The sequence below is a fragment of the Trematomus bernacchii genome, unplaced genomic scaffold (genome assembly GCF_902827165.1).
Source record: "Trematomus bernacchii unplaced genomic scaffold, fTreBer1.1, whole genome shotgun sequence".
NCBI lineage: Eukaryota > Metazoa > Chordata > Actinopteri > Perciformes > Nototheniidae > Trematomus > Trematomus bernacchii.
Window position 1 is genome coordinate 12,281,300 of NW_022987828.1, and position 15,376 is coordinate 12,296,675.

The 15,376-nt window shown below is 39.5% G+C and overlaps 1 protein-coding gene across 2 annotated transcripts in view; it reads left to right on the forward strand.

The window, feature by feature from the left end:
- Window positions 1–5,549: 5,549 nt before the first annotated feature.
- The window catches only part of ccser2a (coiled-coil serine-rich protein 2a), a 54,415-nt gene continuing 44,588 nt past the window's right edge, over window positions 5,550–15,376 (forward strand). For both annotated transcript variants that reach the window (XM_034152384.1, XM_034152385.1), the window contains exon 1: window positions 5,550–6,058. The gene's annotated coding sequence lies outside the window, so the exon portion shown is untranslated. The remainder of the gene's footprint in view (window positions 6,059–15,376) is intronic.

Sequence of the window (15,376 nt, forward strand, 5' to 3'; positions counted from 1 at the left end):
TGAGGGTGTCTGGTGTAAAAAAAAACTTTATGTTCAGTGTTAAGTTACACCGGGCGTGAAAATGATCCCTTGGCATATTCTTCTTCCGGCTGTACTTCCTTTAGCATTACATTTTGTTGTGGATATTGATTTCATTTGCATCATCATTAGATGAGATAATAATAGGTCATAAATCATTTTTATTACTAAACAATTATCTTCACCCCTTGGGTGCAGACTTTTGGTGTTTGTCATTCTGCTCCATAGGCTTACATTAAGAAGGCAATAGAAAACTAGCACTTAACACCGGTAATATTATAGGACACACACATTTAGTTTTGCAAACAAACTGCGCAAAAGAGAAGGTGTGTTATATCAGTCTGTTGATGTTGATATGAATATTGATCTACTTGTGTATGTATTGTTAACAACATAGCTACCACTAGCTGGCTGTCTTGAGAAGAAGGAAACAAATGTAAGAATCGCAAAAAACTGGAAACCCATGTGATGTTAGTTTAACCATTTTTTATGTTGAAAAGTCACATTTATTTTCAAAAGCTTCCATATCATGTGACACAATGACCCAAAATCAATTAATCAGCATTGAATTACTACACTGGAAAGATGAGACACACCTATTTTTATTACATATGGAGTCACCTGGTCACATGACAGCAAAGGTATTGAAAATAAATGGTTGAATTTTAAATCAAGACCTTTTAATACTTTAATATTTTTCAGAAAAATGTCATATAAAGAGAAGAAGAACTAGAATGAATTAAAAGGAAGTGTGTGGCATGTGGCCAGTATGATAATAATTCCTTGTACGGGTCCCTGGGTCAGATGACATGAAAGCTATTAAAACAATTCCCCAAAAGATGGTCATTATTGTAGTGTATTGCCACTTGAAGCATGAACTCTCAGCTACCTGTGCTAGTAGTGTCCTCTGGGTGTGGCTCAGGCAGCTCTGGGGCGGGGCAGCGGGGACGTAGGACTGCCCCATACGACTCAGGAGCAGAAACCAGTCCAGGAGACGATATGGAAACTGGCCTAACTCCTCCTCAGTGCATTTAGCCCTGAAGACTGATCAAGACAGATAACAGAGGCATGTTGCAGTACACAGTGGAAATTGTGTGTAATATTTAATGCTGTGTGTGTTTATTACCCAGACAGGGTCCTGTGTGAGCCAGTGCTGTGCGGCGCCTCTTTCTGCAGGCTTCTTTATGCAGCACACACTCATTCCCATAGGTCTTTCCCAGCACACTGCACACTGGTGCCCTCTGCCTGATCACATGAGCCAGTGCCCCAATGCAAAACTGTATGTAAGGTGCACAGCCAGATAAAATAAACTGCTGGAATTTCATCCCTAAATCTACATATTCGTATTATTTGATATGTTTATAATTAACAATATCCTACACAGTTAATAAGCAATTTTGCATAGATGATTCTTTTCACTACATTTGCTGGTCAAATACAGACAATTGTCAAAATACTTGCAAAATAAGTAGACGTTTACTTGGTTTAAATGCCACGAAGTGTTTTTACCGTGGACAGGACTGAGGACAGACACACTTGGGGACACGAACTCCATTTTCCTGAACTACCTGGCACCAAGATCCCGCTGGACTGTGGCATTTCAACAGCTCACAAAGCTTTTCTGAAACAGGAAGATACATTTCTTCATAACACTGTTTTCTGTTTCCTAGTTTTCCCTGTTTTCTCTGCCTGATTACAGGCCAGTGTTGATAACCACTTATTCATCATGTAGCTCTGATTAAAGGCCTTTTGGATAAAAGCATCATATAAAATGTCTGGTAAGCATCTATTTAAAATGATGAAATATCACAAGAGTGGGGGATAAAAAAGCAAAGTAAGTTAAAAGAAGAAATGTAAAGCAAATTAAAATGACAGGAAAATGAATGATGGGACAACCACCTTGTTTTCAATCATTATACAATACATTCTTAGCCTTAAATGCAAAATGTTACCCAAAATGTTTTCAAATTGAATGACAACGCAACAATGATCGATGCATTTAGTATGAATTGTTACTTCAAGCCAACATTATGGTCTCCTTAACCCCAAAGTGATGAGCCAGGCATTGTTGCATTTTATGTACTAATACCTTACTGTGTCTATACGATTTATCTTACTGGCATAAAGCCACATTCCTCGACTGTAAGTCTTACCTGGCTCCACTCTGCCAATATACGGTCTCAGGCTCTCCTCGGCTTGTCTCTGTTTGCGCTGGGCTCTGCCTCCCTGACACACACACACACACACACACACACACACACACACACACACACACACACACACACACACACACACACACACACACACACACACACACACACACACACACACACACACACACACACACACACACACACACGATTATTCCCTATCGTGTTCCGAGCAGAGCTGAATGGATGAAAGGATCATATGCTTTTCTTTTCATCACATTCCACAGGCATGCACTAAACTCAGGTATTAACTTGTCAGTCATTGAAGACCTATTGTCTTAAAATGTGGATCATGAGCCTAAAGTAATGTGTCCCCACTATTTAATCGTCTGTGTTTTCATCTGTGCTAAAAATCAGAGTTGCTGGATTCATCTAAAATATAAGAACATTTGTCAGAGGTATGTAAAAGATATTTAAATAAAACTGTTAAATGAAACCAAGATGAAATTGGTATGCGTTTTATCACATCCATTTCCCTTCATCCAAACTTATATTTCCAGAAACTTTGTAGTCAGAGCCAGGTCCACATATGCCCCTAAAGTTCTCCCAGATGGGAAACAGGTGCAATGCTGACCAGAAATTGACTGGGTCAATGCGTTTATGAGCTACTGTGTAAACACCTATTATAAAGCAATCATGATGACTGGAAAAGGAAAAATGAAGAAACACAAAAAAACAAAACACCCATGAGATTCTTTAACATATTTGTAGCCCTATTCATGAAACAATCTGAGGGTATTCTTTGTGCCCAACTAGGTGGTAGTTTTTAATACAATTTAAGAACATTTAGACATTACCCAAGACAAATGTAGACTCACCGTGGTTGTACAAGTGTGTAGACTCAGGAAAAGAAACAAAACAAAGGGCAAGCTCAGGTTCATGGCTGTAACATCAAATCGGCTGCAAGAAGAGATCAAAATCTTCCTGCAGAATGAAAATATTGGATTTATTCAAACAGATCGTGCAAACATGGCTGTGGTTGCAATTTATGTAGAACATTGTATGAGATTGAATAACATATTTGTTTCATTTTCAGGCAACAACCCCACTCTAATTTTACATTTATGGATATCAGTTACACTTGAGTTAATGCTGATAAATAAATATTGCTTAAGGACTATCAATTTACCAAGATAATGTACCATTAATAGATGCGTTTATGTCTGTGGTGTCATTTACATGACTATTATTCTATTTCCAGTCATTCGGATAATAGAGCGGGAAACAATGCAGCTCATTGAGTCCCAAGAAAAACAATAATTTTCCATCTCAGAGGAAACAGAGGGTTGAATTACACTGAGATGACATTCAGGATTTCAGCAGAGGAAGTTATTATAGTCTATCAAGTCATTCTCTATCCCCCTGCCTGCTTGAATAAAAAAAACCTCTTACCTGGGCCTCTGTCACTCCTTTTTTTGTTATTCCGTTGGTGTTCTCCTTCTTTCCCTTGTTGCATGATATACCTTTGTCTCTCCGTTTCACCGTCTTCTGTGCAGCCTTCCTCAGCAGTCTTACTTTTTATTTTCATTTGATCCATCTATTTTTACATTCTTGCCTTATCTAACCCCTCCTCTCTGCATCTCCCTGTCTGTCTGACTTTCTTCCCTTCACATTATCTCCTTGTTGCAGCTACTGCACAGGTACTGTATGTGAACTCACTTGAAGAGATTGTGCTGTTGATGCTGAGATGGAAATAAGAACAGGAGAGTTTCTTTGTGGTGTGGTTTTCATCTAAGTTGGCACTTGAAGAAGAAAAGATGAACAAGCCAGAGTAATTATATGGTCACATTTCTTCTTATCTCGCTGTCTTTCTCAAATTAATAGTCACTTTGTATTTCAGACACAGCACTTACCCAAAGGTAGACACGAATGAATGTGATTAAATGAACTGTCAGGGGCAATACAAGGTAAAAGGCTGCTCTCTGGTGGTTATAATGATGAATAACAGTTTCACTGACATGGGAAACATTTTGTGGGTCTACTGTAGCTAAAATCACAACATCTTATGTATCTGTCTTTGGTATATATGTTCTCCTTGAAGGAAGACCATCATTTAGTCAACAGTTGTTTTGATTCATTTACCTCTTTAAATAATTAAGGGAACCATTCTTCCAACGTTTTCCCTGTTCCTCACTTGAATATTAAATTGAGAAAAAAACACAAAGCAAAAAACAAGAATTAGTAAAACAGGAAAAAAAAAAATGAAACAAACATCATTAAAAAGTTAGTAGCTGTTGGTAAAGCAGCATTTTTGTTAGTGTTCTGTTTGTTGTGATTTAGTGCATCTTAGTTAAGGAGGTCAACAGGGGCTCAAAGCTCAGTAAGGGGGCCTTCAATGATCCATTGCCACATTTATTCAGATTATACAGGAATGTTAGATCATATGACACTCAAATTACACCAATACCACCATGCATTTGGTCGATCACCATGCGTTTGGGCAATCATATCTATACTATTCTAATATATGCTAAAAATGAAGCTTTGTATACATCTTAAACAACCAATGTTGTGACACTCACTAATGTTTTTATAATAAAAAAAACTCTCAAGAATGCATTATTATGTATTTTCTTGCAGATTTGTGTTAGCTTAACTCTCTTTGAATCTCATATTTATTAAAACAACTAGTATATTTGGATGCTAATTTTAGACTGAATTTAAATTCTCCTCTGTGGTCCTGCATTTTCTTCTTATTAGTAAAATATATCAGTATGCAACTGCAACTGCAACCGTACAATATGTCATTGGAAGGAACATTAGGTGTACGGAAACGAAAATGAATGAATGAATGCCCCTCAAAATGTTCTTTTCCAGCCCCCCAAACCTTCACCAATTAATAACGATGCAACATATAAATACACATAAATCAATAAATAAAAATGAATGAGAATAATATTAAGTATAGGACAAAAACAAATACTTAAGTCATTTCTTAATGATACTTTGTGTGTGCGCAGTTGTGTTGTGTTGTGTGTACGCGCCTACGTCATTGTATACATTATGGTTTACGTCTCATTATAAACCGACGTCATGTCATCGGTAGCGGGAAGCCTGTAGTTTACAAGCTATGTTGTTTACGGTGAACGCAGCCATTTGACACATTTAGACACCCAAAACAAACAAACAAAAACAACAATTTATTAAAGTAACGGTTAACATGCAGGAACATCGAAAACAATGTCCAAATGTTAGCAAATGAGCACTTTGAGGCTAGCCTGCGATGTCACCCTTTGAGACCCAGGTGACATTAACGCTCCGCCCAGCTGCAGCTGGGAGCGAGAGGACGGTGTCAGTCAGAAAGATAAACTGCTCTGGGAAGTGACTGAGCACCGTGAGGTCGTCTGCTGTGGTTAGTTTATGGTTTATTCTCATACTTAGGAGCTGTTTTCTATGAGGATTTTACAGCCCGGATTAATGTTGACGTCCTCCCGTCTTTTTCAGTCGGTAACGCTCGGTGTCATCAGTTGATCCGTGTTGTCATCGTGACAGTTAAACTAGCGGATAGAGTAGCTTCAGGCTATTTTAACCTTAAAGTGGAAGTACTTCATGGAAATACGAGGATTCACATTTGTTTATTATCCACTAAGCTAAATGCACAGGACTCGAAAACAGACTTGACATGTCAAGAAGCTTTTCATTGAACTTGTGTAGTGGCTATGGGCTAGCCATCACTTCACATAAATGAATCCTAACTGTTTTAAACGGAAAGTGAAAGACGAACTGCCTCTGCTTTACTTTACAACATGTTATTTACAAGCTAAGACGAACAAGATGGAGTGTTTGCTGACCCGTAATTGAGGTTGTAAACATGAGTTTCACAGCATAAGGTAAGTTGCTTTTCGGTTACATAAGTGGTGTTATGATTGTGAAATGAATGATGGGAAAACAGTTAACCTAACCGTGTTGGCAATATTTGCTACCTATTCATAAATCTTATTTCTCTGTTTGATTATGGGCATACATAGTTGCCATACATATTTAAATTAACAATAACTCATGAATGTAAAAAGGCTTTGATGCAGTAGTTATTACTCCTCATGTTGATGCCCAGCGAGGCAGAATATGCCAAGTTTCTAACCTCACAACATCATGCCCTTGAAAGAGTTACTGTACCATGAATGAGGATGACCAGGCCATTTGTGTAATAAGCATATAAAAAGCAACTATTATATAACAAATGATAACAGAAGTTGTACTCAGACAGTGATTTCATATTGTAGTATTTCCTCTTGACAAGTCTCTCTATATGGCTCAGTAGTTAAGTGTAACTCTATCTTGTTTGAGACACACCACTGAAATGTGTATTCCTCATGCATTTAAGGGTAACTTAAGATGACTCATGGGCCTTCATGCTCCCCTCAGACATGAGTTCAAAATTAACCAGGGTTTTCTATACCATGCAGTGCAGCCTCACTTATTCATATTTGTATACCAGAACTGAAGTTGCTGTCGGTCAAGTCTCATAACTATTTTTGCACCATTTAAGGCTGTGGTCTATAACAGCCCAGACAGTGAAAAGTGCCATGGCATCAATGTGCCAGCACACATTAAGATAAGGCATGACTTATTGCCCTTAGTGTAAGTGAGATGGACACTCTTCTGGTGCTCCAGTGTTTGGGTGTGGTCACATTTACACACACACACACGCAAATCCATGTGTGTGTTCCTCAGGCACCTGTTGGCATAGGTCCTGGAGCGCCACCTTGGCTGAGGGTGTGTTTACAACTTGATTCCCCCCAACAACAGCTGAATGTCTCCACCATGTGCCCTGCCTCCTTAAGACCCCCCATATTGCAGTTCAATATGTGAGGGTTTTCCCAGACTGTGTCTGCCTGTCTTAATGTGTGCCCTTACCATCAGCGTCTAGCTATGCGTGAAGATACACATTATACACATCACCCTTAGCATAGCAGTCATTCCAAAGCTCTCTTAAGGGCAACCTTGAGGCCAATAGATAAGATGGTAAAATGTGCTTGCGTGATGAAAAAGCGACAGCAAGGAGAAGTGTTGAGTCATTATGCCAGGAAACACAGCCTGAGAGAGTCCGCTAAGAGCTTGGTGAGTGCTAAACAGCCCTTGAAAGCATCAGATAATGCACCCTTTCCACTGTAATTGTTGTATTTAATTTTTCTGATCTTATTTATTCTGACAAAACTGACATGGCATCTCCTAGCTCCTATTTTTTCGGACTCTTTGCACACGCTCTCCCCTATTTTCTATTGCTCAAAATCTAATCTAATAGCTAATAATTTAAGATGGCCAGGGATTATTTTGTCACTTAGAATAATGAACTGTGCTTATAGTTGTTTGTGTTTGCATGTCTGTGTTGTGTTGTTATACTCAGAGTCTAGCCACTTGATTTGACTTTGACTTTTCTCTGTATGTGGTCTATCATTAGAGCTATACTTAGCCACGCTTATCAGTTACCTCGGTACGACCACAGATGTTTAAGTGCTTCGAATAGCTCGGTGTGTTGCAGAGTATAGAAACAGTATGTCAGATGCATTGCCATGTCAAAAATGAACAGGGGCTTTGAGCAAAATGCTCTTTAAAGATCAGGAAATACCCTTGTAGTACTCTTTGCATGTCACCGTATTTAGAGTTCACTTTACAATGTCCATGTGTTTGTGGAACCCTGCCCTAATTCACCCTTAAGTGAAGTACTTTCAAAGATAGCCATTAAGAACGCTGACCTAAAGTACAACAACAATTTGCGCTGTGAAAGTTGCGCAATTCAAATGTTCTATGATATCAAATTATAGGTTGTATACAATGGTTTCTGTACAGAAAGCAGCACTCTTATATTGGATGGGTTGTTTTTCATTGTGTATAAATAATCCCTCTATTCTTTTGCTCCTGTGTTTACACAGGTGTCATTATGAACACAATGGTAGCAGCAGATGTGTGTTATTATTGGCTTGATGATGACATTTGTTGTCTAGGCTCAATGAGCCGCTGCTGAAATACCAGAAATCTCGAACTAACAGCAGACATTATGACTTGTCGCACAGGTGTTACATAAAACATTAAAAGTCAATACTTTTTATTAAAATGAATGTCTATAATCTCAATCTCTTATAAACCTATGGTACATTTACACAGGTGTTTTCACTTTACCTGATTAGACCGATGTCCCAGCTGTGTGGGGGCGTGTACACACTGTGCATGATTGCCATTGCGCATTATGTCTCCGTCCAATATCGGCATTAAGAGAGGCCTAATTAACCTTTAGTCAAAACACCTGTGTGGATGTGCAGGACTTTGACTGTTAGTATAAATGTATGACGCAAAATGATAAATTGTAGTTACACTAAGCAGCTAAAACTAGCACTCGCAAGTTAATTCAGTGTCATTATTATTGTATTAGCATTACTTCATATTATGAATTGAATGCTGTATAAGGCACAGTATCATTGCATATTTGTTTTGTGCCTCAACACGTGCCTGCTATTGTTGCTCATATCAATTCATTTCACAGATAGACAAAGTATGTTTGGCGTGCTTCATCCAGTTTTTCCATATCTTATTAGCTTCTAGTAATGTGACCAATTTGAGCTTGCATTACACATAGTCGCATGATCCCTCTCCTTAAAACCTTTATATCGCATTCAATAATCCTTCAAGGCTTTGAATCATGTGGTATTATAGAATCTTTGTGTCCTTTGGATCAGGCGTTGTACAACCAATGTGCTGGAGTTTGTGAGCTGTGTTTTGAGGTTAAAAGTTTGCTTTCAGCTTATCTACAAGAACACTGCTTGAGTCACTCTCAATCACAGTATATGACCTGCTGCAATCTGCGACCATCTGTTCAACATACACGTTTCTTCTCAGACACTATTGTTTGTTTTCATGTTAATGCTACTGTACCTGTTTCATTTGGCATATTGCCCTTTGTTCACTCAGTAATACTTTATCATTCTAACTCTTAAACCGCCATTGCACCTTAATTAAAATTCATTTTGTTGTGAGTTTAAGCTCGGAATATATTGTTTTAGCTGTTGTGAGACTGTAGGGACATTTTGCCCATTACTCATGTCCTGTTCAAATGCAGAGATAATGTCTCAAATGTCTATGTGGTTACCTGCCCAGTCATTATGTTGATATTCAAATACTTTATTTGCATGGCAGACTAATCTGCAGCCCTCAACATCACCATATAAAGAAATGATGGTGCCTGTCTGTGCTCAAAGCAGTTAACACAGCAGAGGTATCTCTAGCCACAACCACCTCCAATGAGTATTTAGTCAGTTTATCACAGAAAGGTTACTCTTTTGTATCAGACTCTCTTTTGGACAGGTTCCCATCTAGTTTCATCCGTTGACCTAATAGCTCTAAACCCTGTGAAAAATAGGACACAAAGGCCTGGAAAACCTCAGCCGTGGTCTTATTTGATGTAAGGAGGCTTTGTTCTCCCTAGCCTCACATGTTTGCTTGTTACTGTACAAACACGTACAGTAGGAGAATAATAGAGATCAGGGGAAGTATTTGTTAAGAAAGACAGCCTGATAGACAGAGTGGAAAGAAAAGAGGCACAGGAAAAGAGGGAAGTTGGGCAGAGAGGAAGCAGGAGTGTAATGTCCATTCAAAGAGCACAAATCCATCACGCACAGGATATATTAAAGGCTTATAGTTTAGACTATGTTTCATATTGAGGGCCTTAACATAAGATCTATTCTCTGGAAGCTAAATCTCTCACCGCTCATGACAGGCTTATGTTTTGCATTGTAACTTTTGGCGATAAGGAATGAGTCAGAGTTGGCAAAGGTTACATCTAATGACCAATAAACAGCACATTGTTCAGATAAACTGGGGATGTTTCAGCTGAACTCACATGTCAGCATAAAGAAAAGTGGTTGATACAGTAGAGAAAGGGATGTCATTGTAATGGTATCATAAAAGCTTGGGGGAAGGCAGGCGGTTTTCATTTATTTCGCCCTGCGTCCTAGTTGCTATATAAATGTTTTTATTTCGTTCTGTTCACGAATCATGTGAGAAAACACGCTTACAATATGATTCATCTCACGAAAAGGGCTGTTATAGCGATGCCTAATCCTCTGCATGTGCCTGTATTGTATAATACGTATATTATTATATAATAATGGTTCATTTAGAGGTCAGGTTTTCATCAAAGCTTTACATCAGACTCAATTCATATCATGTCCGACATCACACAGAGAAAACAACTACAAGTCTATCTTGATAACGTCATAAAATATGCTTTATCAACAGCATGATGTACTTCCTGTGTGCTGCTGATTGCATAGTATAGCTTGAATGACTGTTTTTATACAATTTCACACAGCTTTCTAAATTGTATTAATCAATTTAAAGCAACAAGTACATTTTCACATTTGGGAAGTGGAAACCAATTAATGTTGGCCAATGTTGCTTCATAGAAGACTACAAATGGTTTACAATGGGACAACTCTGGGTATTTGGAAGCCATCCAAATGACATACAACTTTTTGGACCTTTAATCGTTTGATGGTTTTTACAAGTGGAGCCAGAGTAAGCAACATTTGCATATTTACACTCAATACAATTTAATTTACCGCAGGTCTCCCTTGAAAAAGAGATCGTTGATCTCAATGGGATTTTTTAACCTGGTTAAATAAAGGCTACAGACAATGATACCCGGTGATGTGAAAGAGATGTTTTAGTACTTATCCCAATGTGAACCGATACTCCACTTTGAGGGTTTCTGCAGCTCTCAGCCACTTTCCACCTACTTGAGTAGACTTTGTATGTAAACTGGTATTTGGTTTGTTGGACCAGAAAAACTCATGAACTCAGACCAACAATTCTATTCTATCATAGTAAACAACAACTGAAAGTGTGATTGATAAAGAAAGTTGAACAAGTAGAAATCCAAAGACAATAGTTCTGTCAGGGTTTAGAAAACAAAACCATGTCTAAAATGCAGGTGTATGTTGGACTTTTCACTGGAAGTCAGAAGGAGGACTTAAATCGGAAGCTTCCTTTTTTTTTTTTTTTAAGTTGGCTAACTTCTTGGTCATAATGCCTTTTTAAAAGCGAAATAGCTGTTCAGTTTGTCTCTCCTAGATTGTTTGATTTTAGTAAGCTGTTGTTTGCTTGGTGACAACACAGTGAGCAATGGATACACACTTTTCTGTTAACTTAACTAAGGCCCCGGCTCCACGAGGACAAATACGGCAAAACGCATCGGAGTAACGCAAACGCAACCGCAAAAAACCTTCCGCCCACACGCAATATACACCGGATTGTGTCAAGCTCCACGAGACGGCTTCGTTTACATCCAACCGCTGGAAAAGCTGCAGTACATATGCCGAACCTGTACGTGGCGCTGTAACTTCCTCCACAAAAGCAGCAACTTCCTCCACAAAAGCAGCGAAGAAGAATGGTTGTCATGGCTGCACTTCTGTTTATTCTCCGCGGAGGGAACCGCGCAGAGTTTTTCGCTGGTCAATGTGTGTTAAAGTTTAAATCTTCATGCTTCCTCATGCAGCAGCTGATCCAGTAAGTAAACCCGACAGTAAAAATAAACATATTTATAACTAGTTTAGGTAGTTTGAGAGGTAATTAAAATAGCTAAGGGTGGTGATCTGACTTGAAGTGTGTGTTTTGCTCCCGCTGCTTCACAGCCGGAGGAGCTGCGTGTCTCCGTCCTGTCAGATTAGACTTCACTCGCGTTTATGTTCATATCGAGATAAAGATAAATAATCTGAATTCAGTGTGCAGTGTACTTTTGCGGGGGTGAGCAGCAGAGGTGGGGAGAGGCGGGGAGAGGCGGGGCTATGAAATGCATGACCGTATAGGCGACCCCACGGCCCCGTTGGACCCTCCAGAGCGCTCCGTTCCCAGATCTATCCACCTTTGGACCCGTTGTCGTTTGCGGGGTCTGTTTCTACGTTTCTGTTACGGCGTCGTCGAGCTTAAAGGGCTATACGCATGAGAAATATGCGGATTCAACCCGTTTTCGTCCTCGTGGAGCCTACGCCTAAGCCATAAAATAAAGAATTGCTTGACCATGGCTACAAACCATGGCTACAGATTGATAAAAACACAAACGATGTATTTGAAGTAGGTCTATTATCCTAATTAACTGTTACTTATATCATTATAGGCCTGAGCTAGTTAAGCAACAAATAGCTGCACCATGGAGTCAGTTCGGGTGAGAGAGTTTTATCTTTTAATTAAAAGAATAAATTGTTGCTAGCAGTTGTGTGATCAATCAATAATGAGATGTTCTGTGGTCACTCTGAAGTTTTATTATGCATCAAAAAGAAAAAGTAAGCCTCTGGCTGCTGTCGGCTCTGCCTCCAGCTCCCATCTGCATAAACGACTCTAATGACCTGGCCGACAGTGACTGACACCTGCGCTACTGCCAGGCAACAGATATCAGCCTTTTTATCCCATACGGCCAATCAAAAGGTGAGAATTAAATTGAGCTGTCAAACACACTGCAGTCTTCTCCCATGTGGTTCAAATGAAGGTCATACATGGGAGAGGGAACAGATATGCATGTCTGCCTCTTCATGACGCGCACATACACTTAAAACTGAACGATAAAGCAGGGAGAGGAGTGGTTTAAGGAGAAATGTGATTACAGTGATGGGTGTGTGGACATCTGGGCACCTCTAACAGTGAAGATAATTAGATTATAACAAGTCCTGCCAGCACTACTGCTTCTCAGCATCACACCTCACAAAGAAGGCGGCAGCAGCAGGGTTATTCTTATGTATGAGTCAGGGTGGATGATGAGGACTTTTTGAGGGTGGTCCGTGTCGTGACTTGTCAGTTTGACTTGGTGAAGACAATCTTTGTGGCTTTCTCGTTTTTTCTGAATTAATGGACCACCTGGAAAAAAGTTTCCAACATTCAGATGTCATAACAGTTTCCCGTCTAGAATTAGCTCTCAAAATCCACACCAATCTTAACCAATTTAAGGCTGTAAATGTTTAAAAGGCTGACTTTGATTGAGGCTTGTTAAAAGAAGTCTACCAGGAAGTAATTTAAATGCAAAAGAAGTCCTTTGCTACCCTGTGTTTAAGCCTTTTATTTTATTGCTGCTGATGTGGGTTGAATCGGACTCTGGTGTGATTTATCACGGCATGTGATACTTCTAAACAGTAGATATTGAGGAGCTGGTAATGTTTGTATGGTTTTACAGCTAGCACTTAGCTGAAAATGGTGGACTGAGGGGGACCAGTATGCTGTCAACCATGAAATGAGTATGGGAAATTGAACTCGTATTGAATCTTTACGAGAACCACAACAAACTCCTTTTTCCTGGAGTGACTTAATGTGCAGCTGAGTGCTGCTAGGCGGGATCTGTTTCCCTTTATTATCCCCTCTGGAGATTCAATGACATTAAAGGGCAGCAGCATGCAAACTGACAATTACTACTCTAGCTTGTCAGTAAAAAAATGAATTGGTAATGTTTTTATTTTCTTCTTTTAGTGTATTTCCCCCAAACATAATTGGTCCTCACCACTTCTGTACTCTTGCAGCACACTGGGTGGGGCTCCTGAAAGATACCCAATCAAATATTAAACGCAGCCATAAATGCTCTGTTCTCTCCACCCACCGCCACACACACACACACACACACACACACACACACACACACACACACACACACACACACACACACACACACACACACACACACCACACACACACACACACACACACACACACACACACACACACACACAGAGGCTCACATAGGCTCACATGCAAGGAGAGAGCCAGGCGGCAGACAGACCAACCTCTGAAGAGTGTCTTCCTGTGCTCTTCTCTCTTCTGGGCGCTGCCTTACTTTCAGATTAGATGATGGAGGAAGCAAAGTGCAGTGACTTGGCAGGGTGTAGCTCTTGTCTTAATGATTCACTCTTGGATTCAAATAATTGGAACATAAACTCACTCAGTTAAGGTAAAGTTTTCTATTTTACTTTTCTGTGGTACATAATGAGCAAAAAATGTGATATTGTATATGTATGTTATTCTGGTAGCTTCTTCAGTATACTCAAACATACACTGTAGTTGTGAATGTAGCAGGTTGCCACACCTTAACTTTCCCCACTTCTTTCCTCTGTTGGTCTCTGTCATTCGATCTACCCCAGTTAGTATACAGCATTACCAAACCCTCTATGCTGTCTCATTGGATTAGCATCAAGTAGCATCAGTGCAGCTCAGCCTAGTATTGCTTTCACTCAATACACATTAGCCTAGCGTCAGTGTTGCTTTCATCCCTGTCTCATTCTATTAGCCTGCTCTAATGGCACTCTGTTAAATCTCTTGTGGGACAGAGCTTTGGCCCACTACTGCTCGGTCCAGATGACTGGCCTAGTTATTACTCCACTGGGACACTGAACTCTGTGTCAATATATGTAAATGAAGCTGGACTTTGGTGGAGTGTCAGTAGGAGGTGAAAAAGTCATTTGGGCTGCAGTTGATTGTCAGAGTATAATTATTATACCTCTATGCATTCTTTCATCACAGACTATGCAATTAGATATCATTCATCCAACATATCAGATATGTTTTAAAACTGGGCTGACTGATTGTGGTTTTGTGTGTGTGTGTGTGTGTTGAAAAAAATCTTGTCTCAGAGTGGAGCCAGCTGGAGGATATATAGGCTCTTCAGACAAGGGTTAGCTTTTGATTTATTAAACGATTGGTTTGGCACTATAAAAAGACAGATTCGCCAAAATCGACAGAAAGTAGAAAGAAAGATGGAGGTAAATTGCAAGCTGCAGCTGCCCTCCACATCAAACCAATAACCAATAAGAGTCTTCATTTTTTGCTTCCTCACTCCATCCATCCTCCCTGTCCATGCTTTCTCTTCTGTCTCTCCCTTTCTTCAGTTCTCTTCATTGTGAAGCTCCAGTCTGTGTTGACTTGAATTGCTCAGATATACCCATTTTTTTCTACAAAAGAGAAAGCTGTTAAGTGTTTCTGAAGCTACATTTGTAGTAGTTACAAATACAGCTCTTGTGCTAAGGACGCTATTCATGTAAGTGCACGTTACCATTTACGCTACACAGGAAAGAGTAGCAACAGAAAAGCTACCACAGAGAAAAAAGTTGAAGTCTGCGTAGATTTGTATGTGATTATAGAACCTTTCATATCTCTAAGGGCATGTTTGTTAAAAAATAAAA